Below are 27,945 nucleotides of genomic sequence, written 5' to 3' on the forward strand. Positions count from 1 at the left end.
ATCCCACAACTAACTAACAATACCATAAAAACTGGATCCTGGGCTTCCCACATTTTGATTCTATGTCCTTGCCTTATCCTGCCTGTGGCGGATGTTCCCAAAGGCTGGATCTGGCCACAGTCATGTTGACTTAAGATATCTCTTTTGGCACCTGGTGAAATTTAGGCTCCAGTGAAACTGATGAAGCTGCAGCAGGCTGACCTAGGTGACGATGCAGAATTTGGTGACTTTAGAAGATGCACTGTTGCCGGTTATTCATCCGGTGTGGCCGAGGGCAGCCCCATTAAACAAGCCTTATATCTGTTTAGGGCGTTTGTGGTTTACAGTTTGTGGTTTGCGGTGTCTGTTTGCGGCATCTGTTTGATGCATCGGAGGAGGAAGCGTAAGGCACAGGTAAACGTTAGAGGTCTTGGTCTGTCACCATTTTTCCCGAACGAAGGAGGAAAGCGGCTCGGAAATATTAAGTGAGTTGCTCAAGATAACACCTCTGGGACATGGCAGCATAGGGCTCAGAGCTCAAATGTTTCTGGTATCTGGCCCTCCACTGGCCCCTCATTCCCGATTTCAAGGAGCTTCTCCAGCTTGGCATCAGACTTCAGAGAGATGGCTTATAATGAGCACCTCATAAAATGCTGAGATTGAGTCTCCTCTAAGAGGAGGGACAAGTATGGTTTCTGACTGCCACGGTTATGAGAAATGCAACAGCCTCTTCCAGAGCAAGGACAGTTTTAATCAGCCAAAATGGCCTGGGAAGTTAATTAAGCAGCTCATTTTTAAATGGAGCCAGTGGATGAAAGGCAATGTGAGAGAAGGGCAAAGGACTTAGGAATGAGAGCGTTTTAAAGGCTGGCAGCCCCCTGCCTGTCATGAATAAGAAATGGGGCTGGGAGAACACGAGAGGCCCACAAGAGTTGAAGATAAAGAAAAGCCCAGGAAAGGGTTCAAGGACCTGCCAAGTGACTCCCATAGGGAAACTGCTTGGTTCCTTGTTTGGAGCAGGGAGTACTTGAGGGGCAGTAAGTTTTCGACAGATACAAACCTTTGAAGACCGGGGCTGGAGAAGAAACAGCCCCCCATGTAGAACCAAGGACAGAAACCCCCCTTCTCTCTGAGTCAGAACAATGCCATTACCCCTCACCGTGCACTTTGAAAGATCTCAATAGACAAACCAACGACACGACTGGCCTTCAGACCAGCGGAAGCTCCCAACTCATGAGCCAATAATTCTAACTCCTTCTCTTGGTGTCCAGCCCTTCTTTCTCTCTGTTTTGTTTTCTATTACCTATGTGTGACTGAGGGCACAGAGTGGTTTAGATTTCCTTACATCGGTTAGAGGCTTTTGTTTCCAGGCAAGTTGGGCGCTTACTGGTTGACTGAAGTGAGAAAGTGTTGATTGATGGAAGCAAGAGGGTGGTCATTTGTTGCCTTCATAACCTGTGAAGGAATTGACTTCGAGTCATGGGATTTTAGAACTGAAAAAAAAGGAACCTCAGAGACTGTCTGGTCTTTCGTGTAACACAGGTGTCTTTTCTGCAGCTACCAGAATAGATGGCAATTCAGACATTTTTGGAACACTTTGAGAAAGTTAGAATGTACTGCCTGTGTGCATGCTGCCTGGTGAGTTTGACTCTTCCATTTGTCAAATTTTTACCCATTAATCCTTACCTAGCACCTGCTGTGTGCCCGATGCTGGCACGAGTCCTTTATGATTAGGCCATTGATCCAACATGATTTTTATCTCTGTTTTACAGATAGAAGAAACTGAGACGCAGGTTAAGTGACATGCCCAAGGCCATACAGCTAGAAAGTGACAGAGATAGGATTGGAACCCAAGCGGCCTGTTTCCACAGGCTGTGCATTTAACCAGCAGTTTGGCTGCCTCTCGAAGACATTTCTAGTCATTTAGGGCTTCTTTCTTATTTTGAACCAGCATTGGCCCCTTACAGTTTGTACCCCAGGGTCTTTCCCATGATGATTCATCAGTTAGTTTTGGATAAGCCATCATGCCTTCTCATTATCTTTTCTTCTCCAGGCTGGCAATCTTTACTTCTCCCAGCAATTTCTCATGTGGCATGATTTCCATGCCCTTGGTGTTTCCTCTGGTTGTATGCCAATTTCAGACAGCCTCGTAAAAAGCACCTGAGATTTAAGGTCAGACCCACCTGGGCTGGGATTTACTAGCGGTAAATACTTGAAAAGATACTTTATCAGTCTTTTGGAGCAGAGGGTCCTCCATTTGTGAAATGGGACCAACTCTAAACTCCCTGATTCATTGTTGGAACTATATACCTACGATGACAACTATATTCATTCCTCTCATCTGTAGATTCATACAATCCCAATCAAAACTTTAGCAGGCTAATTTGAAGACATTGACAAGTTGATTCAAAATGTATATGAAAATGCAAAGGTTCTAAAATGACCAAACAATATTTAAAAAGGAGAACAAAGTTGGAAGACTTGACCTGATTTCAAGACTTACTATAAAGCCACAGTTACAAAAGCAGTATGATACTGGTGTAAAGAAAGACAAATAGATCAATGAAACAGAAGAGAATGCAAATAGACCCACACATCTTCAATTAGTTGATTTTTGGCAAAGATGCGAAGTCAGTTCAACAAGAAGGGCTTTTTAACAGGTGGTGTCGAAAAAAAATTATACCGGTTAATAAGATGAACCTTGACACTGACCCCACTGGACACATCAACACTAATGAGTTAAATCAGAGACTTAGTGTGAATGCTAAACAGAAAACTTGAAGAAGAAAACACGGGAAAATATCTCTATAATTGTGGATTAGTCAAAGATTGGGACACCAAAAACACTAATCATAGTAGGAAAACAGGATGTATCGGACTTTATCAAAATGAGATGTTTTTTTTTGTGAAGAAACGTTATCACCAATATGAATAGGGAATCTGCAGACTGGGAGGAAATATTTGCAACACATATAAATAAGTAGGACTTAATATGTAATAGTTGATGAGCTCCTACAAGTCAGTAATAAAAGACAAACAACCCAGTGGAAAACATGAGCAAAAGACTTGAATAGATACTTGACAAAAGAAGATATGCAAATGGCCAGTAAGGAGGTTAGACCATTTGTCATAAGGGAAACGCAAATTAAAACCACAATGAGATACTATTCACAACTGCTAGAATAGCTAAAATCAGAAAGCCTGGCAATATCAGATGTTGGCAAGAATATGCGACAACTAAGATGCTTGGACAGTGCTGGTGGGAGTGTAAGATGATAGGACCATCTTGGAGGACTGGTTTGTCAGTTCTCATAGAGTTAGACCTACATCTGCTCTGTGGCCCACCTATTTCACTCTTAGGTCCTTATGTAAAAGAAATGAAGACCTATGTCCATAGGAAGACTCATATGAGAATGTTCACAGCAGCTTTATTCATAATAGTCCCAATCTGGAATCAACCCAAGGGCCCAACCACAGGGAATGGGTAAATAAATTGTGGTATGATCATGGAAAATGGAATAATACTTAGCAATAAAAACGAGTGAAATACTGATGCATGAAACAGAGTCTCAGAAACATAATAATGAGTGAAAAAAAGCCAGGAAAATAAAGTACTTCCTAAATGCTTCTATTTAAGTGAGTTCAAGAAAACACAAAACTGGTGGTAGAAGTCGTAAGAGTGGTTGACTTTGTCAGGAATGGATGGGAATTGACTGGAAGGCAGCATGAGGAAACTTTCAGGGGTAACAGGAATATTCTGTATCTTGATTGGGGTGATGGCTATATGGGCAGACATGGTCACCAAAACTCATTACGTTAAATACTTAATCTCTATGTAAATTCTGCCTCAATATTAAAAAATAATGATATCTGAAACTGAATAGGTTGCGATTTACTCTAAACAGTATACGGTGCCATGGGGCTGTTACTCCTCTGACTTAAACTCTCTGGTTCTATTAATGTGGCCTGAGGTTGCATTAGTTTTTTTTTTTTTTTTTTTTCTTTTTGTTGTTGTTGTTGTTGTTGTTTTAGCAGCAACTTCATTACAGTCTTGCCATTTATGGCATTTGTGGCTAAGGAAAACGGCCAAGCCTCTCTTCCTTTTAAGTGTGAATTGCTACCAAGCAGTGCTCCTTTCTGCAATCTTCCTTTGTTTACCTAAATGGCTCTATATGTAGCCCCCGAAGGAATGACTAGAACAGAGATAAACAAAGGAGGTATTTCAGGAGAGTAATGCTGTAAATAATAAGGACAGCTTACAGTGAACTAGTACTTAATGCCAAGTACTCCTCTAAAGCTTTACACATATTTACCAACTGGAGTCTCAGAACAACTCCATGGGATAGGTGCTACAATCATCCTCATTTTATAGACAAGCTGATCTGAGGCACCAGGAAGTCAAGTGACTTGTCCAAAGTCATCTGGTCAGTAAGGGATGGGGTTAGAGTTCAAATCCTAGTCGGATCTGATAATCAAATCTGTGCTCTTAGCTCCCATGCTACGCTATGTCTGATCCCTGGTTTGCTTCTTCTGCTTGATGCTTTCCCTCTAATTGACTTGATCTGTCTCTGGCTAATCCTCTTAGAATAGCTCAGCGTAGGTCATGCCCCTAAGGAGCATCATACCAGAGCAGAAATTTCTTGCAGGACTCCTGTGGGAGAACCTGTTTATAAGGAGTGGCTGGGTACAGTGAGGGAACAGCTCTCATGGTCTTCAGGTCTCATTTCACGTTCAGCCTTCCAGGTTTCTCTCCACACACCAAAGCTCAGAGAGGTCCTTAAATAGCATCAGTCATCCTTGAGATGCATGCTGTGTTCTATGTATCCACCAAAATAGATATCAGTGGCATAAAGTCAGATTGGGGAAGCACTGCGTGGTATTATTTCTTGTCTAAAAGGAAGAGATTTGGCAGTTATCGTTGGCCACAATTCCATAAATGGCAAAGAGTGTGATGATGCTGGGGTAGAAAAAACAGCACAGTCTCAAGCCACATTAATAGAAATAGCATGTTCAGAGCATGAGAGTAACAGCCCCCAAACACCTCATCACTGTTTAGAGTAAATCTCAGCATGTTCATTTTCAGATGTCATTATGATTATTTTAACATTGAGGTAGAATTTACACAGATCTGAAGAAGTATTCAGTTCAATGAATGGTTTTGTTTTTGTTTTAGAGAGAGAGAGAGCATGAGCATGGGAGAGGGGCAGAGAGAAAGGGGGGGAGAGAGAGAAAGAGAGAGAGAGAAAAAGAGAGAGAGAGAGAGAGAGAGAGAGAGAGAGAGAGAGAGAGAGAGTCTTACACGGGCTCCACACTCAGAGCGGGCCTGATGCAGGACTCAGTCTCATGACCACGAAGTCATGACTTGAGCCAAAATCAAGAGTCAGACACTTAACTAACTGAGCCACCCAGGCGCCCATAGTTGAATGAATTTTGATGACCATGTGCGCCCATATATCTATCACCTCAGCCAAGACACAGAAGAATGTTTTGTCACCCCAGAAAGATTCTTCATGCCCCCTTCCAGTCAATTCCCATCCACCCTCACCAAAGGCATATTTTGATCCAGAGAGAAGAGGTCTTCTGGATCGGATTGGGACTTTTCTTTACTAACCTTTACCCAGGCACTTTGTACATATCACGAACCCAGGGGAAGAGTCCCTTAGAAGTGGGTGGCATAGAGTGGAGATTAGCTCCCTTCAGAGACAGATCCAGTCTTATCAGGTAGAAACACTAAAAACTGATGATGTCCATGCCTAATGGCCAACCCTGGATAATGCTTACCTGCACTAAAATCATGGCTCCATCCTGCTCATTTTCTTTCTAGACCAGTGGTCCCAGGGAGTCTTGCTAGATCAAAGCATAGGTTTCCGGTTTCATATCCCACAGGGAACTGTCTTGGAGCATTTAATTAACTAGAAAGTTCCAGGTGGTGGTTATAATTCTTATTTAGACCTTTTAATGATCTACTTTTTAAATAGCCTATGTCAAATTAGCCTTGAAGTCAAACAGAAAGAAGACATGAGAACACGTTGGACCAGGAGGCACCCACAAGACAGGGTTATGCCACATGTGGGGGAGGTGCTTAACATGTATGTTTGTTTTGAGAAGGCATACCTGGCTTTACTCCATCCACGGTTCAGCATTGTATGCACACTCAACCTCTTTGGGCTGCTGAATCTTCATCTGAAAATTAGGAGTAATGCTGTTTCTCATTCTCAAGATTATTGGTTAATGAGATATTAAGTAGTTAGCGCTCTAAAAATGTATAAAAGAGGTATGTCATTAAGGAGCATTGCCGTCTCTACAAAGCCATCACAAAGCCATCACTACAGCTCCTTGAAGAAACTGAGCTGGTGGGGAAAAACCTCAGTGATGGAATTTAGGACCATAAAACAACTTTTTCAGTACCTCTGTGTTTGAAAATTCACCCTTAGTCCTTCATCCTTCAGAGCCCCCTCCCCCATTCCTTAACTCCCTCTCCTCCAGGCTGAAACCTGTAAGAAATGTTAGATCTTAAACTTGATCTTTTTTTTTATTTTTATTTTTTAATGTTTATTTTTGAGAGAGAGAGAGACAGAGACAGAGCACGAATGGGACAGGGACAGAGAGGGAGACACAGAATCCAAAGCAGGCTCCAGGCTCCGAGCTGTTAGCACAGAGCCAGCACAGAGCCCAATACAGGGCTCGAATCCACAAACTGCGAGATCATGACCTGAGCCAAAGTCGGATGCTCAACTGACTGAGCCACCCTGGTGCCCCGAACCTTGATCTTCTAAACTGAGTCAACTGACTTTAATATTAAACATCTGTCACATGCCCAGCACTGTGAAGATTATAAAAATAAGTAAGAAATAGCTCCTCCCCTCCAGGAATTTACAGCTTGATCACATCACTTATATCAGGAGGAGAATCCCAAACAAAATGTGCCCTGTTTCATTCACTGACCAATACTTCTTACTAGTTTGTCTTGATTTGTCCAAGTCTTTGCTTTTTCCCCACATTAAGTAATTACTGGGTTTCCTCTCCACAGTGAACAGTGGCCTCACCAAGAACGAATCCTTTCATGAACTTCTAATTCAAGACACAATTTTTTTTTCAATAATCGCTGTATGCTTTGAAAGAGTCATAAGTAAACTTGAAAATTGTGCTATCAACTTATAGATACCATTTGTTTAAAACATTTCCATACACCTTTATCTTCGTAATTCATGCCTTAAGCTGACTTTAAAAAAAAAATTATTATTTTTAATGTTTGTTTTTGAGAGAGAGACAGAACACAAGCAGGGGAGGAGCAGAGAGAGAGGGAGACACAAAATCTGAAGCAGGCTCCAGGCTTCAAGCTATCTGCACAGAGCCGGACATGGAGCTCAAACTCACAAACCGTGAGATCATGACCTGAGCCGAAGTCGGACGTCCAACCTACTCAGCCACCCAGGCGCCCTGACTTTTTTTTTTTAAACTAAACACCACACTTTTCCTGGATTTCACCAGCTTCTCTGTTAATATCTTCTTAACTGTTCCAGCATCCCAATCCAGAGTATGGCATCTTATTTAGTTGTCATGCCTCCCCAGTCTCCTCTGGTCTGTGACAATTTCTCAGTCTTTTCCTTGTTTGTTCATGACCTTGGCAGTCTAGAGGTGTGCTGGCTTAGCACCATGTGGCATGTCCACCAATCTGGATTGGCCTGATGTTTTTTTCAGGATCAGACTGGGGCTGGAGTTACAGGTTTTTGGAAAGAACACAGCGGTGAAGTGCCCTTCTCATCACATCATCTCGGGAGGTATATGACATCTACAGACATCATTGATGGTGTTAACCTTGATCACTTGGTCAAAGAGGTGTTTCCCAGGCTTTTCCACTGTGAGGGTACTCTTTCCCATTCCATACTCTTTCCTTTGGAAGTGGACCACTAAGTCTAGGACACCCTAAGCATCACGTCCTAAAGCAGAGTGTCTACATGGATTATTTGGTTGAATGTTTTTGAACGGAATTAATATTCAGCCTCTCTAGTACAGTGCGGTTCAACCTTGTGCTAAATTTCATCCTTGTTCTGTGCTTTGAGAACATTAGCTAATTAATCCTAATTAGACATTATAGCAGAATCTCACCAGTTCTCACATCACTGATTTGTAAATAGAACAGTTTTTCTAAAAACCTGTCAGTCTTTACTTCACGTCGGAGCTGAGATTTATAGAGCAGAAAGTGGCTGCATCAGTGAAGTCTGTACCTGTGAATGTATTTCTAAAGAGCTTATCTACCGAGCTTCAGCATGGGTAGTTTTCTACCAATATTTTACTTTGTATTTTCTGCTTTCCTGTGGAGCATTATCTTAAGTCATTTGAAAGAATGTTTGTGAAAAGAGCCTTGGATTTTAATCGATTTATTATATTACAGTTTCTAATGGAACACCTTCTCTAAGGAGCGCAAAGCCGATTACGATACCTAATTAGGTAATACGTGCATTCTCCTAAAACTCCAATGTCCTGTGAGTTGATTTCCAGTGGAACAGAGTTTGGTATAGGATGAGTCTGTCTTGGATTTTGTCTGGTAGAATGCATTGTATTTGGTATTTAACACACATTGTCTTGTGTGTTATAATTAGTTTCCATTTACATGCATTTATGCTCTTCCCCAATCACACTGTAAAATGTTTTGAGAGAGTAGTCTGTGACTTACAGCTTTGTCTCTAGTGGTGACGAGCGTGTGGCATCTGTGGTAAACGTTGTTGGTCGTCTGTCCAACATCCACGTGCCTCTTTCCTTCTATCCAAGAATCCCAGTTTGTTCAGGTACCCTCTCTTCCTCCTCAGCCAGATGTTTTGGGAGAAACTGAGCCACCCTTAGCTCCAGGGGTGGATCTGAATGGCTTAAGGGCGTTCATCCTCTTTGCTCATGATTAGTTTAGGGTGTGCCTATGACCCTAAAGAGGCCAGTGAGACAGCTTACTGGGGGTTTCTGATAAAAGTTTCCTCCAATTTAAGGAAAGGGTACAAGGAGAGGCGAGGTGGTTCCTTTCCTCAGGACACTGTCACGTGTAACTTTGAAGATTGGAGCCACAGGAACCACTCACCTCCAGTGGAAGCAGGAAGCCAAGAGAATCTCAGGGAAATGCTGTGGCTGCCAGTGTTGTGAAACAATAAATGTACTTACTGTTTAAGCCACTTGGAGATACTGTTTCTCCTTACTTGGGGCCAGAGGCATCCTGAATGATACAGGATTATCAATAAATATTTTTATTTGATGGATTTTAGTGCCAAAGGAACCCTTTGGCCTCTTTGGAAGAGGGGATTAAAATTGAATTAGAAGCACTAGTTCCCTTTAGGAAGGTAGTTTCACACCAGTTAGAAAATTCTAAATAATAGGGGTGCCTGGGTGGCTCAGTTGGTTGAGTCTTGGTCTGACTCTTGATTTGGTCCGACTCTTGATTTCAGCTCAGGTCTTGATCTCAGGGTCATGGGATTGAGCCCTGCATCAGACTCCATGCTGAGCACAGAGCCTGTTTAAGATAATCTCTCTCTCCCTCTGCCCCTCACCCCCACTCTCATGCTCTGTCTCAGGAAGGAAGGAAGGAAGGAAGGAAGGAAGGAGGGAGGGAAGGAAGGAAGGAAGGAAGGAAGGAAGGAAGGAAGGAAGGAAGGAAGGGGAGAGAAAGAAAAAATTTTTAAAGAGTATGTAGTTCTTATTCCTGTTCATTCTTTTCTCACAAACGTATTCATTAAATATTATTTTAAACTTCAGTATGGTTTATGTCTCAAGAACATAAAGTAAAATAGTTGGAATGCAGTAGATTGGTCTGTTTTATTCTAGAATGCCAGTAGCGTGGTTTCTGGGGTCATGAAGTGGTCTGGATTGTAGCCTCTCCTGAAATAACATGCAACTCTCTCCTCCAAAGGTGGTTTTCTATCCCTTCCACCCTTCTTCGGTGGCATCCCTCTCTTTCCCTTTCTTCTGGCCATCCTCGTGTGGGGAGATGTCCCCCGGGCTGTCCCCACACGCAGGATTAGCCCCCTCCACAGCCTGCCGGGGTCCTGGCAGTAGGATGCACCCCTTCACTAGAGCCTACCCTTGAGATTTCCCCCACTATTTCTCAGAGATCCTATTTGCTGCTTTATGGCATCAAGTTGTGACCATCTCATTTCTTATCAGGACTTTGCATGCTGACATCTATTGGACTCCACTCCCAGGGATCTTGTTTCTCAGCCTTTTCCCGTGATCTGCTTGATCAGACACATTCTATATACTCTGCTCGTCTTCCTTTGCTGGTCCTGCTGCCCCCACAGGTGCTCATTGTGAGGGGGTTACCAGGAAAGTTCTCTCCATCTCCAGGGACACTTCACTTTGTTTTCTCTCCATCCTAAAGAAAAGGCTCATTAATTTGGCATCTTTTTTTTTTTTAATTTTTTTTTTTCAACGTTTATTTATTTTTGGGACAGAGAGAGACAGAGCATGAACAGGGGAGGGGCAGAGAGCGAGGGAGACACAGAATCGGAAACAGGCTCCAGGCTCCGAGCCATCAGCCCAGAGCCTGATGCGGGGCTCGAACCCACGGACCGCGAGATCGTGACCTGGCTGAAGTCGGACTCTTAACCGACTGCGCCACCCAGGCGCCCCTCATTAATTTGGCATCTTAAACCTTAACCCAGTAAGTAAATTTCTTTTTTCTCTCCAGTCAACAGATCAGTATTTCCTGGCTTAGGAAATTCCCCAGCTTTATCCTCTATATTTTTTTTACACTGTGTTTTTCAAATTATTTTTCTCAGACAGTAGCCCTTAAGGTGCTTGTAGAAAGATGATGCCATAGACTTAGTCATTTGAGAAATGCTGCAGACCTTCCCAGAGTCACCATGCATCTGAGCACATTATAAGGTCCATGCCCTTGATCCAATGTAAAGACAAAAGACAACTGTGTAGCTTGTTGGGTCATTACTGCCCCCAGCCCCCCAGCCCCAGGGTCTGTTCAGTAGTCTATGGAACCTACAGAGTAGAGCTTAGAATCTCCTGAACCTCCCAGAGCTTTGCCACCTGCAAGCCTCTGCTTCGGATGGTGGGTGGTTCCTTGGAACATCCTCACTCCCTGTCTTTATATCAGAATGGCCAGCCCTCCCCTGAGCCTGGAGTGTCCATGTGATAATTTACTTTAAAATATTTCCAGGGGCGCCTGGGTGGCTCGGTCAGTTAAGTGTCCAACTGCAGCTCAGGCCATGATCCCGCGGTCTGTGAGTTTGAGCCCTGTGTCCGGCTCTGTGCTGACAGCTCAGAGCCTGCTTCGGATTCTGTGTCTCCCTCTCTCTTTCTGCCGCTCCCCCACTCGTGCTCTGTCTCTCTCAAAAATGAATAAATGTTTCAAAAAAATTTTTTTTAATATTTACACATGAGGGGCACTGGGTGGCTCAGTTGGTTGAGCGTCCCACTTCAGCTCAGGTCATGATCTCGCGGTTCATGCGTTCGAGCCCCGTGTTGGGGTGGCTGTCTGCTGTCAGTGCAGAACCTGCTTTGGATCCTCTGTACCCCTCCCCCCACCCCTCTCTGTACCTCCCCTGCTTAGTACTCTCTCTCTCAAAAATAAATAAGCACTTAAAAAATACATGAAAAAATATATTTCCCTATGAAAGTTGCAACAAGGAGAGTGGACACGATTTAACTTCATTCCACACCCTAAGGGTAAGTGCTTAGCATTTGAAATATCGTAATCCAGAGTCAACATTCCATAGATAGCTACTTAGCGTACCAGGTATCCTTGAAATCTGCACCTGAGGGTTAATTAGCATAAAGCAGGTAAGATATGATTTTTCCTTGGTGTAATGAGTGGTGTTTGAGAGCAGTGATTGGTTGGGAAGATGGTCCAGGCCGCGCCTCCTGCCTGACGAGAAGAATCCCACAAGCCCAGGCAAAGTTGGGCGTCTTGGGGTCCTGAAGATGCTGCTTCCTGGAGGCCTCCTGCTGCTTGTGCCCAAAGCAGGCCTGGCCGGAATATGGAATATTTTCGCAGCCTTTTGAGAAGCAAGGTGCTGGCCGAGGGCCAGGATGGGGACTTTCCTGAGCTGCAGGAGCTGTTCATGTGACTGTTTGCAGGCTTGCTAATGAATATTAAACAGTTGGCTGAGTTTTAGATCTAAGACTTGCTTAAAGAGAGTCATACCTGGCATGGGGAGGGTAGGAGAGAGGGGCTGTTTGGCTCTCAGCTAAACCAGAGGCTGCTGATAGTTACCAGAAGAACCTGGCAGACAGTTTGGCCTGTTAGCAAAGGGGTCAGTTGTCCTCAGGCCGTGACAACAGGCTCAATCCCTGTCCCCATTCTCACTGAGCTCAGGGTGATGCTGACCAGGGCAGAGAGTGGTCAGCCACCCCAGAGCCCTGCCAGCTCCGTGGGCTTTTATTTCCCTGATCTCTGTCCCGCGGAGTAACAGTGGCTGCATTAGGGACTTCTGAGTGACTAAGGCACTCAAGGGACACCCACATCTCCTCGTGCCCCGTGACCGCCACCAAGAGGTGTTTCCTGGGTGTCCTGCCGTCCTCATCTTCCTCCTCCTCCCTGCCCCCACATTCTTGGGGTTCTTGCAGGAGCCACTCCTGTACCGGGAAATGCCACACTGTCACCCCCTCCAGAACCCAGTCTTCCACTTCAGTCCCTGTGGTCACTCTTGTCTTTTCTATGCCTCAGAGTCTGCACCTGCAAAATGGGTGTAGTAATAGTATCCCCTTTATGGGCTTGTTTTTGGGGAAACCAGCTTATATAGGCAAAGCCTCTAGAACACTGCCCAGCAACTTGTAAGCATTTGTGTGTGTTCATTATCCACCTCCTCCCTCCCTCTCTCCTCCCTCCCCCATGTCTCTCTCTCTCTCTCTCTCTCTCTAATTATCAAAGCTTTATCTTAACAGGCGGACTCACCTGCCTTATACCGCAAGGAATGGATGAATTCATTCCTCCATAGAAGGTTGTAACAGGCTTTTGTTAACCAGGATAGATGTCACAAAGACCTTGTGCTAACATTCTGTAGCTTACTCGGAAGAAAGTCCCTTTGGTCCTTGGAATTTATTTGCTTTTGGTTTACATGGAGCTCTAATAAGCGTGATTTGCTTTCCTACCCACAGAAGATTTTTTTTTCCTTTTAAGACTATTCCTTCTTTTTCTTCCTCCTTTTTTTTAAATTTAAATTTTAGTTAACATACAGTGCAATATTGATTTCAGGAGTAGAATTGAGTGATTCATCACTATAAGAAAACAACCTTTTTTTTGAGAAAGAGAGAGAGAGAGAAGATCCTAATGTGGGACTTGATCTCACGACCGTGAGATCATAACCTGAGCTGAAATCCGGAGTTGGATGTTTAACTGACTGAGCCACCCAGCTGCTCCCTCACAGAAGATTAGAAATAGCAAATTGGAAGGAACTTGTAGGAGGCAAGAAGGGACTGGATAGTGAAGAAAGAGTCATATAAATATAAAAATGAGGCAAAAGCACTTCCAAATTCTGGGATCATTTGGGTAGAAGAAAAGACAAAATAGTCCCATCCCTCAGTGGTTGTTCTAAAGCCCGGGATAAGGATGGCCCTGAGTGATGGAGACGTGATTAAATGATTTTTAGCATGCTTTGTTTAATGAGGCAGGAAAGTAGGTGACAAACTTTAGAACTTCCAACGAAGTGGTAAATGTTAAAGTTTCGATGCTGAAAGTGATCAGTCATCCTTCTGTTATTTGTTAAGGCAACTTACATGGCATACCCAGTGCCCGGATCATCTGGATACAGGAATAAGGCATCCTTCACACGGTTCCAGCAGGTCGTGTTTGTAAGATACCCCCTAGTCCATCAGATGCACGCTCGTTTAGCAGAGAAGCAACCCCCAAGCCCGAGTCCCGTTGGAGCAGTATAGGCACACTGAGAAAAGACAGAGACGCAGAATACAAAGCCCAAGGAAGAGACCAGTGCCTGTAAACACGGCAGCTCTTTTCTCAGTCCTATTTTTACCATCTGCTCTTTGTCTCTCCCTAGAAGGCCTTACCCACGGTTATGTTTTGCTAAGTTGAGAGCACATATATTTTAGACGTACCGGGGAAGGCCTGTGGAATATTTTGCTTTGAGCTGCAAAGATGGTCACCAGGCCACACTGTGCTGAAGTTTGCCTTGGCTTTTCAGCTGTGGCCGGTCCTCCGGGGAGGTGCCCTGAGCAGGGGCTTGGTCCCACCAGGCACTCAGGCATGACCCAGTTTGGATTCTGACTTGTGTCTTCCTCAGAGATGCGTAAGTTGGTAAACAGGTAAGGGCTTTGGAGGTCTGTGACAAATGATAGGGCAAGAAACAGCCTTAATTGCTGAACCTGTTTCCCCATTAAAGAAGAGGATGATAATTACAGTTGACATTATAACTCCCGCCATTTGTTAACGTCTTACTTTGTACCAGGCACTGAGCACCCATCAACACCTCAGCTCAGACGCTGTCAGCCCTACCAAGTAGCTACTTTATATAATAGGAAGATCAAAGCCCAGAGAGGTTAAGTGTCTTATCCAAAATCACACAGCTAACTAGAGAAGGACCTGAAGTCGAAGCCTAGACCTATCTTGCCCCCAAGGACCATACTTTAACCATAGGGTCAGCACCAGGGATGATCATCTCCTTCCCCTGGGACCCATGTAGCCTTTGTGTGGAGGAAAGAGCCAAGAGAGGGCTCCCGGGAGTATGTTCTGAGGGAGGAATGCCGAGGAGAACCTGGGTCCACCTGGACAGGGCCTTGATGAAACCCTGCCTGACCATAGCGCTTCTCCCGGAATGGGCCCCCTGCCCTAGGCGCTGTGCCAAAACACAGCAACAGCAGAAGTGTCCCCTCCCACCATGCGAGGGAAACTCTTTATGCCCCCGCTACGCCCATGGCCAGCATGTGCTTACTCTGGGTTTTTTCGGGGTCACTTCTGACTGGACAGTTTGATTGCTGATCTCCTTAGAAATGCAGTCCAGGCCTGAGGCTGCTTTTGTTCGGGATGCGTCTCAGGGGCAGCTAAGCTGCCATTCCTTCCAGGAGGTGGAGGGCGGAGGCCCGGCTGCTCAAGCTTCCTTCCAGCGGCCAGGCCATCCGGAGAGGATGCCTGCTGTCCTGGGAGGCCCTGGCCCTCTGTTCCCCCTCTTTCCAGCTGGCATGACTGTCACTCTGCTTTCCCAGGGAGCAGGGCAGACTCTGTGCGTTGCTTTAGTCCGGTCCCCGTTCCCCCAGATCTTGTCTGGTAGGTAAGCAGCAGTGGGCAGGAAAGATCAGAGGATCACTTGGGCCACATCTCAAAGGGGAAGAGCGGTGCGGGCAGACCGTGCTTAGTCCCCGTGCTCTGGAGGCTTCTTGAAACGCAGGGAATTCTGGGCTGCAACAGGACACGAAGGCTTATTGTTTCACGGGATCCAAGGGAAAAAAAAAGGAAGAAAGAGGAGAAGTAGCAGGTATCACGCTAACACTAAGAGTGCTGCCAGGGCTCAGGTCTGTGCCCCGGAGGCAGACGGACATGGGGGGAGTACCACCTGCCATGACCTGCCATGACTGTGGGCATTTTCTGAGTTTTTGAGGGAGATTAGACACGTGAAGGCAAAGGAGTCCTGGCAGGGAACAGTGTGGAAATGTTACAGGGTGGGAGAAAGGGGCCAGCTTTGTGAGGGTCTTGAGTATCAAACAGAGGGGTTGAAGTTTTGTCTTCTACACCAGGGATCCATTCAAGGTTCTTGAACAGGGATTGTCACCCAGTGAAATAGTGGTCAAGTGAGATTAGCCCAGCAGTAGCACGTTCCATTGAAATCCATGCCTACTTCTGGAAAAAGAGCTTTCAAAAAGGCTGCCCTGTTGGTAGCCTGATGTGAGTCACCGTGTCGTCTTTAGTGCTTGTCTGTCCACCATAGACTTACAGTTCTCTGCCCGCTGGGAGCACAGGATTGCATTTCCCGTCTAGCCTGAAGTTAGATGTCACTATGACTCCCTTAGACCATTACAAGGATCAGTAAGATTTTTTTTTAATGTTTATTTTTTATTTTTGAGAGGAAGAGAGAGCGTGAGTGGGGAGGGGCAGAGACAGAGGGGGACAGAGGATCTGAAGTGGGCTCCACGCTGACAGAAGCGAGCCTGATGGGGGAGGGGCTCCCAGCCACAAACCACAAGATCACAACCTGAGCTGAAGTGGGACGCTCAACCGATTGAGCCACCCAGGCGTCCCTCAGTAAGATTTTTTTTTTGAAGGACTAGATAGTAAATATTTTCAGCCCTACAGTCTCCACTGCAGCTGCTCAGCTCTGCTGTCCAGGTGTGGAAGCAGCCACAGATGATATGTAAAGAGTAGGTGCAGCCATATAAAACTTTATGTGTTCCAATAAAACTTTATTTAGAAAAACAAGCGGCTGGCTCAAGGGCAGGAGTTTGCTGACCTCCTGACTAATGCATTGTGGGTGGAAGTGATACTTCTGGACAGAAGCTCTGATTGTGATGTGCAGAGCGGTCATGGAGGCACATGTGAAAGTGAAGCCTTCGCCAGCCTAGGACCCTGAACAGGAAGGAGAAATAGACTTGGCGGTGTTAAGCCATTGAGATTCGATGTTTCTTACTGTAGCATAACCCGTCTCTGATACTGTCTATTCTTTGCACAGGAAGCATCACCATGGGCGTTGTCTTTGTCTTCACAGCTAACGTGTAGCATGTAGCCAAACACCACATGGAGGCCTTTACCAACTTTGTTTCAATAACTCCTTTAGACAGCCATGCGACATGTATAATGTTGTAATATCCATTGTCACAGAAACAGGAAGGCGAAGGCTAGAGAGGTGAAATAATGTGCCCACGATCTCACCAGTGACTAAAGGTTGCATCTAGGACTTGAGCCTGGGTCTTCTAATTCTAAACCCCAGGTTCTTAACTGCTGTGTATCCTGCCTCGGGTTCAGCTCTTGGGATTATTTTTTCTTTTATCCCTTTGCCTCTGATCACTGCTCTTGGCTGTGTGTGCTATTTAGACATGACCCATAGTGGCCCTGTCAGCAGGGTGAGAATGAAGAGTCTTTCTTCCAGAAAAGTCCTGGTCTGAGCAGTGGAGCAGGTAGATGGAAATAGCTAGAGGGATGAATTGGGTTGGCAGCTCAGACACACAGGCAGATGACCGCGCTGGAGATTGGCAGATCCTAGAGGTCGCTCTCAGTCACGTGTTCGTATATTTCCATCAGTCACCTCCAAGGCACATCGCCATCTTTACATTCTCAGCCATGTTCTTGTCTTTTTTTGAAGGGAAAAAATAATCTATATTCTGGAACCGTCTTGAGAAACAGTTAACTCCCCTTCCTGGCCTGGCAAAGCATGGAGGAAGCTAGGACAGTCATCTTTGATGGGTTTGCAGAGAATTTACCAGTCTTGTGTTGCAATGACCTAAGTTTGCTCAAGTAATTAAGAAGCCCCAAAATGAGCTCTTATAACTTCTGAAGAGCAGTCTCCGAAGGTACTACTCATTGTGTTATTCAATATTCTCTATGTAAAGTCTCAATTAATTTCTCTACAGTGTCATGGAAAATTTTCTGCCGTTAAAACGATACCTTTCTATAACCAAAAGTGAGAATTACATGAATGATTATGTTTCCCTTCTTACTTTGGCTGTTGGGAAACAGGATTTATTTGATATTTGGAGATAATAACCATTTTAACTCAAGATCAGAGTAGATTATCTTCACCCGTCTCCCCTCTCCCCTGCACCTCTGGGTTCAGATCTCTGTTTCTGACCTTAAGTTTTAAATCAGGGGTGCCTGGGTGGCTCAGTCGATTAAGCATCTGACTCCGGCTCAGGTCATGATCTCGCGGATCACGATTTCGAGCCCCGCGTCCAGCTCTGTGCGGACAGCTCAGAGCCCGGAGCCCGCTTCAGATTCTGTGTCTCCCTCTCTCTCTGCCCCTCCCCTGTTCACACTCTATCTGTCTCTCTCTCTCAAAAATAAATCAACATTAAAAATATTTAAATAGTATAACGTTCTATCACAGGTAACTGAGAATCCTTCTTTGAAGTGGATAAGATATAAATTATAGTTAAAGCCTCACGTGGCCATGTTATAGCAAGTCAGCGAGTGGTGCGGAGTTAAAACTGAGAGCCGCTGATTGTGTCCTCCTGCTTGGACGACCCTGTGTATCATCTAAGAGTGTGGTCAGAGTTTGAGGTATCTTGAAAGCACAAATTCACTTCCTTTTCCATAAAGACAACTCAAGCCACCTTTGTTCTATTTTTTTTTTTTTAACACTTATTCATTTTGTTTTGAAAGAGTGAGACAGAGCGTGAGTGGAGGAGGGGCAGAGAGAGAGGGAGGCACAGAATCCGAAGCAGGCTCCAGGCTCCGAGCTGTCAGCACAGAGCCCGGCGTGGGGCTTGAACTCATGAACTGTGAGATCATGACCGGAGCCGAAGTCGGACGTCAAACCGACTGAGCCATCCAGGTGTCCTCCTGTTCTAAATTCACTGCATGCATGTCCCAGTGACCTAGGAGATGTTTGGTCCATCAGACTTGATAAAATTCGTAAGAGCAGAGAGAGCTTTTAGTAAGTACTTGCTTGCTGGATATGGAGTATTTCACGTGTTCTGTCATGATCCTTCCTCGGACTGTGAGACCTGCCTTATGACAGGGATGAGGAAACAGGCTCAGATAGTGAAGTGACTTTGCCGATTAGATAGGTAAAGTGTCACGGAGGACACACAGTGTGTAAAAACAGAACCGAGATTTAAACACAGATCTTTGTGACTGAGAACTACACTCTTTCTGCAGTGCTGCTTTTTCTTTCTTTCTTTTTTTAAGTTTATTTAGTTTGACAGAGAGAGAGAACATGTGTGGGATAGGGTCAGAGAGAGAAGGAGAGAGAATTCCAAGCAGGCTCCGTTATGTCAGCGCAGAGCCCAGCGTGGGACTCGAACTCATGAACCGTGAGATCATGACCTGAGCTGAGATCAAGAATTGGATGCTTAGGCGACTGAGCCACCAGGTGCTCCGTGTGCAATGCTGCTTTTAACTTAAAAAAAAAAAAAAAAAAAAAAAAGGTGTTTATTTATTTTTGAGAGAGAGACAGAGCGCATCCCGGAAAGGGCCAGAGAGGGAGACAGAACCCGAAGCAAGCTCCAGGCCCTGAGCTGTCAGCACAGAGTCCCCCATGTGGGGCTCGAACCCGTGAACCGTGAGATCATGACCTGAGCCGAAATCGGATGCTTAACTGACTGAGCCACCCAGGCGCCCCTGAAATGCTGCTTCTTGATGATGATGATGATGGTGATGCCAGTACTATTCTCCTACATGCCAGTCCCGTTCTCAGTGCTTGCTACGTGTTAATGCATCACAATATCCCTATAATAGGTTCTGTTGCTACTTGTATTTTGCTGATGGGGAAACTGGAGGCACAGAGAAGTTAAGTGACTCGCCGTTGGTCCCATAGCTGGTAACTGGTGGATGCAGGATTTGAATCTGGGTAGTTTGGCTTTAAAACCCAGTCAGTCGTTATGCTGTGCTGTCTTTGATCATACTCGTCTACAGATGTGGAGGAGGCAGTGGATAGAAAACTAGGATTTGGGGTCATGAAGCCTGGTTCCTGGTGCCAGATGGGCCCCTGAGGAGCTGAGAGGTGTTGGGCAGGTCGCCTCCCTTCTGTGCCCATCAGGGTCACGGAGAGAAGAGCAGAACCAAGCCAGTTACTTTAATAGAGTTTGACAGAGGGAATCGGTTAAATAGGTGTGGGAGGCCTGCAAAGGCAAAGAGAATGCACGAAACGGGAGAGGTAACTGCAGAGGCCGCCGCCATCCCTGGGGCTGAGGGAACAAAGGAAAGCAGCCTGGGGGAGGAGGCTTGGCTCAGACTTGAGAGGAAGAGGGCCCTGCCGGGAACAGCCTCCTCCCACTTCACTTGCAGTCTCCCTCTAGTGCCCCCTGTTGGTGGAAACCGACAGAGCACCAGTGTCAAAGGACAACGTGACTTGCATTTTTGCTGATTTCCAGCCCAGCATCACTGAGCAGGGTATAGAGAGAGGGGGTTCGGAGCTGAGACAGGCGCTTCGTAGCAGGTACACTTCTTCATGAGACGGAACACGTGATGTGCTGGGTGGGGGGTCAGTGGTGCTCCACTTACCTCTCTCCTAGGCTTCTATCATGGCAAGAAGGTACAGCTGATCAAGTTCATCCCCTCCTCTCCTCACCCCAATTAGCAGTGAACATCTTGAGACCTTATATGTCCTTTATCCTCGTCTAGGCCAAGGACGGTGCTTGGGGAGGGGTGTGGTTATTCATTATATGCTTGAATTGTTTAATTATTGGATTTTGACATGCACATAAGTCACCCAGTATTCGATGACCACACACTGTGCCGAGCCCTGGGCCAGGGACTCTGGGGAAGCAGGGCACACACAAAGCATGGCCTGACTATAAATGAGCTTACAGTCTTGTTGTAGGGGTGAGATGAACCTGATGAGCAGATCGTGGCTTTTTGGGTAGGCTCAGGTGCAGTTTGACTTCAGGGAAGGGAGACAGATCTGCTTGGCTGGAAGAAGGTTTCACGAGGGAGTGGTTTCTTACCAACCTCCCGTGTCCTGACCTGGAGACGCAGTTTCTCCAAAAACGTATGCTTGGGAGAAGCTATTGATTCTAACATTCTGTCCTCTGGCATCTAACGGGCTTCTCCTCAGTATCAACTTCCCATCCTGAGCCCAATAGCGTGCAACTTCCTATGTTTTTAAATTTTCTCATGTTTACTTATTTATTTTGAGAGGGTGGGAGGGGCAGAGCGAGAGAGGGGTGGAGAGAGAATCCCGCAGGCTCTGCGCTGTCCGACGTGGGGCTTGAACTCAGGAACCGGGAGATCATGACCTGAGCCGAAGTCAGTAGTCGGATGCTTAACCGGCTGAGCCACCCAGGTGCCCTTTCCTATAGCTTTTCTTTTTTTTTAATGTACGTTGAGACAGCAGGAGAACAACCAGCAGAGTTACCTATTTGTGGCTGCAGAAAATCTGCAACAGCAACAGCGAAGTGCCCTTGGGTGCGGCCACGAACGCATCCTGACCTACCTCCACCCAGTGAGTGAGTGGGCCTTTTGCTGGAAGGTGGCACAGAGCTACTTTTGCAGGCTTGGCCCAGAGTGTAACCTTGCAGATGTTGTCCCAGGGAGACAGCTGGGACAATGTTCCCTGGCCTCCAGGAAGGCTTCAGGGAATCATTTAATGAACCAGTACCTGATCTCCAAGGTCTCCGGAGAAGGATAAAGTGACCCAGAGGAGATGGTAGCAATTCTCCAGCGGCACCTGTGCACGTCAGCAAGTCATGGGAACCCTGGATTGAACGACTGAGGAGGACTCTGCTGCTGGATCCCTTCGAGGTGATCACACTGTTGACAGCACTTCCCCCCCGTAGGATTCCTAGTGAAGGAACGGGGCTGTGCTTTTTACACAGAGCCCACAGGTGCAGTCCCTTCGTCCTCCTTTTCGTTTCACTTTTTGTTTTAAGAAGGTTCGAGTTTTTAAAAATTTATTTTAGAGAGAGCACGCATGTGAAGGAGGGGAGAGGCGCAGAGGGAGGGAGAGAGAGAGAGAGAGAGAGAGAGAGAGAGAGAGAGAGAGAGAAAGAATCCCAAGCAGGCTCCACACTCAGCGTGGAGCCCATGACCCTGGGATCATGACCTGAGCTGAGATCAGGAGTTGAACGCTCAACTGACTGAGTCACCCAGTCTAGTTTGGATTTTTAAAGATTGAAGTATGCTGCATAAACTAAAGTTCGTAGGTCTTAAATGTCGAGCTTGATGGATTTTTTCCATATGTATACCCTATGTGACCAGATAAAAAAAACTATAGACTATTTCTAGCAGAAGTCTTCTTCGTGCCCCTCCCAGGTAGTTCTCTCCATCCTCCCATTCTGACTGAGGATTAGTTTTGCCTGGTTTTGAACTTCGTATAAATGGAATCAGAGCCCAAAGTACTCAATCACGTCCGGTTCATTTGCTGAATACTGTACAATTCCATTTTTTTAATGGGGGAAGTAGAAGTAACTTCAGACAAGTGGCATGACTTGGAAAAGGTTTCACATCTGCCGTCCTATACCGTTTACCGTCACACAGCCATAGCCCATTCGTTGTCTTTGACCCATCCATCCATTTACACCCATGTGGAGAGATGGCTCTGTGTCAGGGGTGGTTCTGGTTGCTGGACATGTAAATATGAGTAAATCACCCTGCCTTCAAAGATCTCCCAGTGTAATGGGAGAGAGGTTTTAGGGGGATTGTCAAGGTGTAGAGGGGATAGAACTCTGTACAAGAAGCTGTGTTTGTATGTGGAGTCTAAGAGGAGAAGGAGGATGGAGAGGAGGAGGAGGGAGAGGCAGAGGAAGGGGGGGTCTGACTGGAGGGCTCAAGGAGGAGATGTCATTAGAAGAGAATTTCATTGTTGGACATTCTTCTTGTGTTTTCTTACCAACAGGGCTACTAACTCTAAGAAAATAGGGTTAGGGTCATCTTCTGTGAATATCTTATAGGACCTTGCAGTCATAGATCTAGCAGGAAATTGAGGAAATTGTTGCTGAATTCATGACCCACAACCTCCAAAAATGTCTTTTCTAAGAGGATGAATACAATACCGAGAGCTTTCTAACCAGGCAGAGAGCAGAAAGTGGCAGGTTGCCATCTTGATTTGATTAGACACCTAGAAAGATCGAGGGTAAACAACAACAGTTTCGGAAGAGTTCCTCGTGTGAAACCTTCTAGCTAGGGTAAACATAGGGCCCTATCTGAATTTCTGAAAATTGTGTCCATTACCTTTCTTCTCTAGGTAGGTGGGAATTTTCTTCAAGATCTCTTCATTCTGCCAGAATGTAAGAATATACACTTTAGCAGACGTATGCTAAGGTGACCCCCCAGGGTGTATAACCCTTTTATAATATCCCTTTATTATTCCCTCCTCTTGATCATGGCAGAACCTATAACTTGCTTCTAACCAAGAGACTATGGCAAAGATGGTAGGATGTCACTCCCATAATTATATTATGGTAAGTCTCTGCCTTAGCAGGTTGGAGAGATAGGGTCACCTGCTGGCCTTGAAAAAGCTTACAGTCGTATTATAAAAGGGCCATGAGGCAAGAAACTGTGAGTGGCCTGACTGGCTTCCATCCAATAGCCAGCGAGAAGTTGAGACTCTAAGTCCTTCAGCTCCAAGGAAATGAATTCTGCCAACAATTGAATGACCTTGGATTCTTCCCCAGTCAAGCCTGAAGATGAGCATGCAGCCCATTTGACAGTTTGACTGTAAGCTTGAGACTTTGATGTGGGACTCTCGACCTACAGAAACTGTGAGATAATAAATGTGTCTTACTTTAAGCTGCTAAGTTTGTGGTAATTGGTTACACAGCAATAGGTAACTAATTCACACACTATCTGCAACCACTGATTGTGTCAGAACAGTCCCTCAGTGACACGTGGCTCTACAGACACCTTGAGTCTGATATACCATACACAGGATATGGGAATAGCCAGTGAGTTCCTTTCAAGAGTGTCATTTAACATCTTATTTCACACTATTGTGGGCTCTGACTTATCTGAGAAGTAAACAAGGGCATCACATTGTTTAGGACATAAGTTTAGTTGCTCAAGAAAGACCCTTTTCTTCTTTTAATTTTTTTTAATGTTTATTTATTTTTGGTAGAGACCTATCGTGAGTGGGGGAGGGGCAGAGAGAGAGAGACAGAGACACAGAATCTGAAGCAGGCTCCAGGCTCTGAACTGTCAGCACAGAGCCCGATGTGGGTCTCAAACTCACAAACCCTGATGAGATCACCACCTGAGCCAAAGTCAGATGCTTAACTGAGCCACCCATGTTCCCCAAGACTGCTTTTTTAACATTTGTTGGGCCTCAGGCAAGAATACAAATGGATGACCTACCATATGTCTAAAGAATAAAAGTTATAACTCTGTTATGTATAATGTGTTCTGCTACTTTGACAAATATATTTTCATAATCACAAAATATATATAAAGCCATTGTCTTTATATCATTGAAAGTTGGGAGAATAATAATAATGATAATAGAATTTAATGATTTGCATGCTTGGGCATTCTCCTGATGCAAAATGTATGAATTGGAGTAATAAAATAGACATTTAATTCATAAATTACTAGTTTCATAAAATATATTTTCTTAACTTAAAATTTTTTTATTAACGTTTATTTATTTTTGAGAGAGAGAGAGAACGGGGAAGGAGCACAGAGAGGAGACATAGAATCTGAAGCATGCTCCAGGCTCTGAGCTGTCAGTACAGAGCCCAACACGGAACTCGAACTCATGAACCATGAGATCATGACCTGAGCCGAAGTTGGACACTTAACTGACTGAGACACCCAGGCGCCCCTTACCTTCATTTAAAAAATCACCTATTAAGTTGTTTATCATAGCTGGTATTCAATTGACAGTAAGAACCTAAAGGATTAAGTAAAATGTGTGTCAATTTGATTGTATTTTCAACAAAATGTAAATTTAAAGTAATAAAAAATTAAAATTATTTTAAATGAAAGTTTTCAAAACATTAAAAAATACTTAAAAATCTGTTAAAATTAAAAAGCAAAAATATAAGTATCATGTTTTAAATTAAAGAAATTTAAATAAGGCTGAATTGTTATTTAATTTCTTGAACTTAAGTTTAAGAGCTTATTAAATATTTTTATAAAAATAGGGGTGCCTGGCTGGCTCAGTCAGTAAAGCACGCAGCTCTTGATTTTGGGATTACGAGTTCCACGTTGAGTGTAGAGATTACTTAAAAATAAAATCTTTGGGGGCGCCTGGGTGGCTTAGTCGATTAAACATCTGACTTCGGCTCAGGTCATGATTTCGCGGTTTGTGAGTTCAAGCCCCACATCGGGCTCTGTGCTGACAGCTGGGAGCCTGGAGCCTGCTTCAGATTCTGTGTCTCCCTCTCTCTGTCCCTCGCCCACTCACACTCTGTCTCTCTGTCTCAAAAGTAAATATTAAAAAAAATTTTTTTAAATAATAAAATCTTAAAAATACACTATTTGTAATTGTAACTTTTAAAGTCTATCTGGCTGCCAATGTAAAGAATCAGGATCACATTTCACATATGTTGACTCTAGACCTACCTACACAGATTTGTGTAAATTGAAGAGTTATGTGAATTGTCTAATAGTGCACACTAGTGCTTCACTTACGTATGCAGCTCTTGTAAGTATCACACTAATACCACACTAATCCAGTGGTGTGTTGAAACAGACAGAACTGGAAGATAAAGAAAAGCAAAAAAAAAAAAAAAAAGATATTCCGCCCTTCTGGGAAGCAGTACTCCATTATGCAGAAATCTGTTGCATTGATGCTGAGAAGAAGGGTTTGATGAGTTAATACTCAAGGGCTGGGACTGCTCAAATTCTCCCTGCCCTCTGAGGCTACATCTGTTCCTGATGCTGGCAGTGGCAGAGTCCCCAATCTTTCACAACGTTTGGACACAGTGGCCTTTTGTTTTGAGGACTAAGGCAAGAAATACGGAGAAATGTTTCCCTGGGTCTTGAATGATGTTAGTTATGCCAGCAGATGTTCAAGGTACTGGCCACATTCTATCAGTGGTCCTGAGTGAGGTATGAGTATGAGTGAGTGAGTGTGTGTGTGTGTGTGTGTGTGTGTGTGTGTGTGTTGCAAGACCCAGAGCTTTCTGAAGTGTGGGGCCCAGTGCACATGTCTTTCTTGCCTGAATCCAAGGGGGTGGTTGCTCTCCCTCATATTAGTTGTTTAAACAGTAGAGAAGGTTATTTCCTTCTCGCTCAGTCTTGCAGGCACGACACTCCATGATGATAGGGCTGCTCCACAGTGCCAGGCGTCCAGGCTTTCTCTGTCTTCTTGCTCTCCTTTCCCTAAGATGTTGCCCTCTTCTGATTGGGTTCTCACCATGTGTGCAGTTCAGCCAGAAGGAAGGAGAAAGGATGAAAAGCAGGGCATGCCCCTCTTTTTAAAGGTCAGACCCTGAAGTGGCACATCTTAATTCTGCACACATCCCTCTGTCCACAGATGGCTGACAAATGTGGTCTTCCACTGGGTGTCTTGAGGCTTAAGTGAGCGAATATATTTGAGAGGCCTTATATGGAAGAGTCTGACATAAACGACATGTTGAATAAATGGTAACCAATTTCCATTGTCGTCACCATCCACCTCATCTCTGAGGTTTCGGCTTTGGGCTCTAAGGCTTTGTGTTTCTGTGAACTGTTGTACAAAATGAAGGACACTTTTATAAAATGAATGATTACCCATGGATTTTTCTCTTTGCTCTTGGATTTTTGCAGATTTTCTTAAAAGGAGGCACAGTAGAGTTAGCCCATTCTGGGCACATTAGTTTAAACATAAGTAAGATGTAGGGTTCTATAATTTCAGAGGCAATATTGAGATAGTCTTTTTTATTTTATTTTATTTTATTTTATTAATAATAATAATAATAATAATTATTATTATTATTATTATTTGAGGGAGAGAGAGAGAGCATGCACATGTGCTTGCATCAGCTGGGGAGAGGCAGAGGGAGAGAATCTTAAGCAGGCTCCCACCTAGCATGGAGCCCGATGTAGGGCTTAACCTCATGACTGTGAGATCATGACCTGAGCCTAAATCAGAAGTCAGATGCTTAACCAACTGAGCCACCGAGGTGCCCTGAAATAGTCTTTTCTAACAGAGAAAACAACTTTGATCTTTTAAATCAAGGGGGAAAACGATTCAATTTTTTAAAGTTGGCACATGGTAGAAACTAAAGTTCAGGGTTTTTTTTTTTTTTTTAATTTTTTTTTTTTCAACGTTTATTTATTTATTTTTGGGACAGAGCGAGACAGAGCATGAACGGGGGAGGGGCAGAGAGAGAGGGAGACACAGAATCGGAAACAGGCTCCAGGCTCCGAGCCATCAGCCCAGAGCCTGACGCGGGGCTCGAACTCACGGACCGCGAGATCGTGACCTGGCTGAAGCTGGACGCTTAACCAACTGCGCCACCCAGGCGCCCCTAAAGTTCAGGGTTTAAAAGCACTTTATTTTTTAATTTTTAAAAATTTCTGAGTTTTCATTTCTTTCTTAAAATCTTTTATTTAAACTCCAGTTAGTTAACATACAGTGTAATGTTAATTTCAGGTATACTCTGTATTGATTCACACTTCCGTGTCCCCCCCCCCGCCCCGCCATGCTCAACACAACAGGTGCGCTCCTTAATCCCCATCACCTATTTAACCCATCTCCCCACCCACTCCCCTCTGGTAGCCATCAGTTTGTTCTGTATAGTTAAGAGTCTGTTTCTTGGTTTGTCTCCCTCTCTTCCCCCCTTTCCCCCCCACCCCTTTGCTTGTTTTGTTTTAAAAAACTCTTTAAATAGTTAAAGAGAAAGATAAGCCCATGGAAAACCCCATGATAGTACTTTTTGTCCAACTTGAGTTTCCAGGGATTAAACCTGCCTTTGAGTTTAGACCCCTGCTTATTCCACTTTGTTAAACTCTTGACAGACTCCAGTCTGTTCCACTCAGTAGCTCCCCATTGAGGGGGGCACTTTTCAGCCTCTGTCGCATAGCTGATGAAGCTGTCATGCAGAACTGTCTGGTCCTGGAGCAGAAGAGGCTCCGAGGTAGTTGATCACAACTATGCTTGTGGACCAGTCTGATGTTACACCAAGAATCCAACGGAAGCGGGGCGCCTGGGTGGCTCAGTCGGTTGAGCGTCCGACTTCGGCTCAGGTCATGATCTTAACTGTTGTGGGTTCGAGTCCCGCGTCGGGCTGTGTGCTGACGGCTCGGAGCCTGGAGCCTGCTTCGAATTCTGTGTCTCTCTCTCTCTCTCTGCTCCTCTCCTGCTTGCACTCTGTCTCTCCTTCAAAAATAAATAAACATTAAAAAATACAGAAAGAAATAAAAAAAATAAAGGAATCCAGTGGAAGGAACGTGACGGACCTTCTGATCCACCCACCCATCTTATGATTTAAAATGCTCTCTAGAACATTCCT

The 27,945-nt window shown here is 44.8% G+C and overlaps 1 protein-coding gene and 1 long non-coding RNA gene across 4 annotated transcripts in view; one reads left to right on the forward strand and one right to left on the reverse strand.

Moving 5' to 3' along the window:
* Positions 1–27,945, forward strand: part of MAPK4 (mitogen-activated protein kinase 4) — a 151,651-nt gene that overhangs the window by 22,606 nt on the left and 101,100 nt on the right. The window lies entirely within an intron of this gene.
* On the reverse strand, positions 9,759–12,990 carry LOC109493460. The gene is made up of 2 exons (XR_002147716.2): positions 12,869–12,990; positions 9,759–10,333 (listed from the first exon to the last, which is right to left on the reverse strand). It is a non-coding gene; the product is annotated as an uncharacterized LOC109493460 (long non-coding RNA).

Source organism: Felis catus, chromosome D3 (assembly GCF_018350175.1).
Source record: "Felis catus isolate Fca126 chromosome D3, F.catus_Fca126_mat1.0, whole genome shotgun sequence".
Lineage (NCBI taxonomy): Eukaryota > Metazoa > Chordata > Mammalia > Carnivora > Felidae > Felis > Felis catus.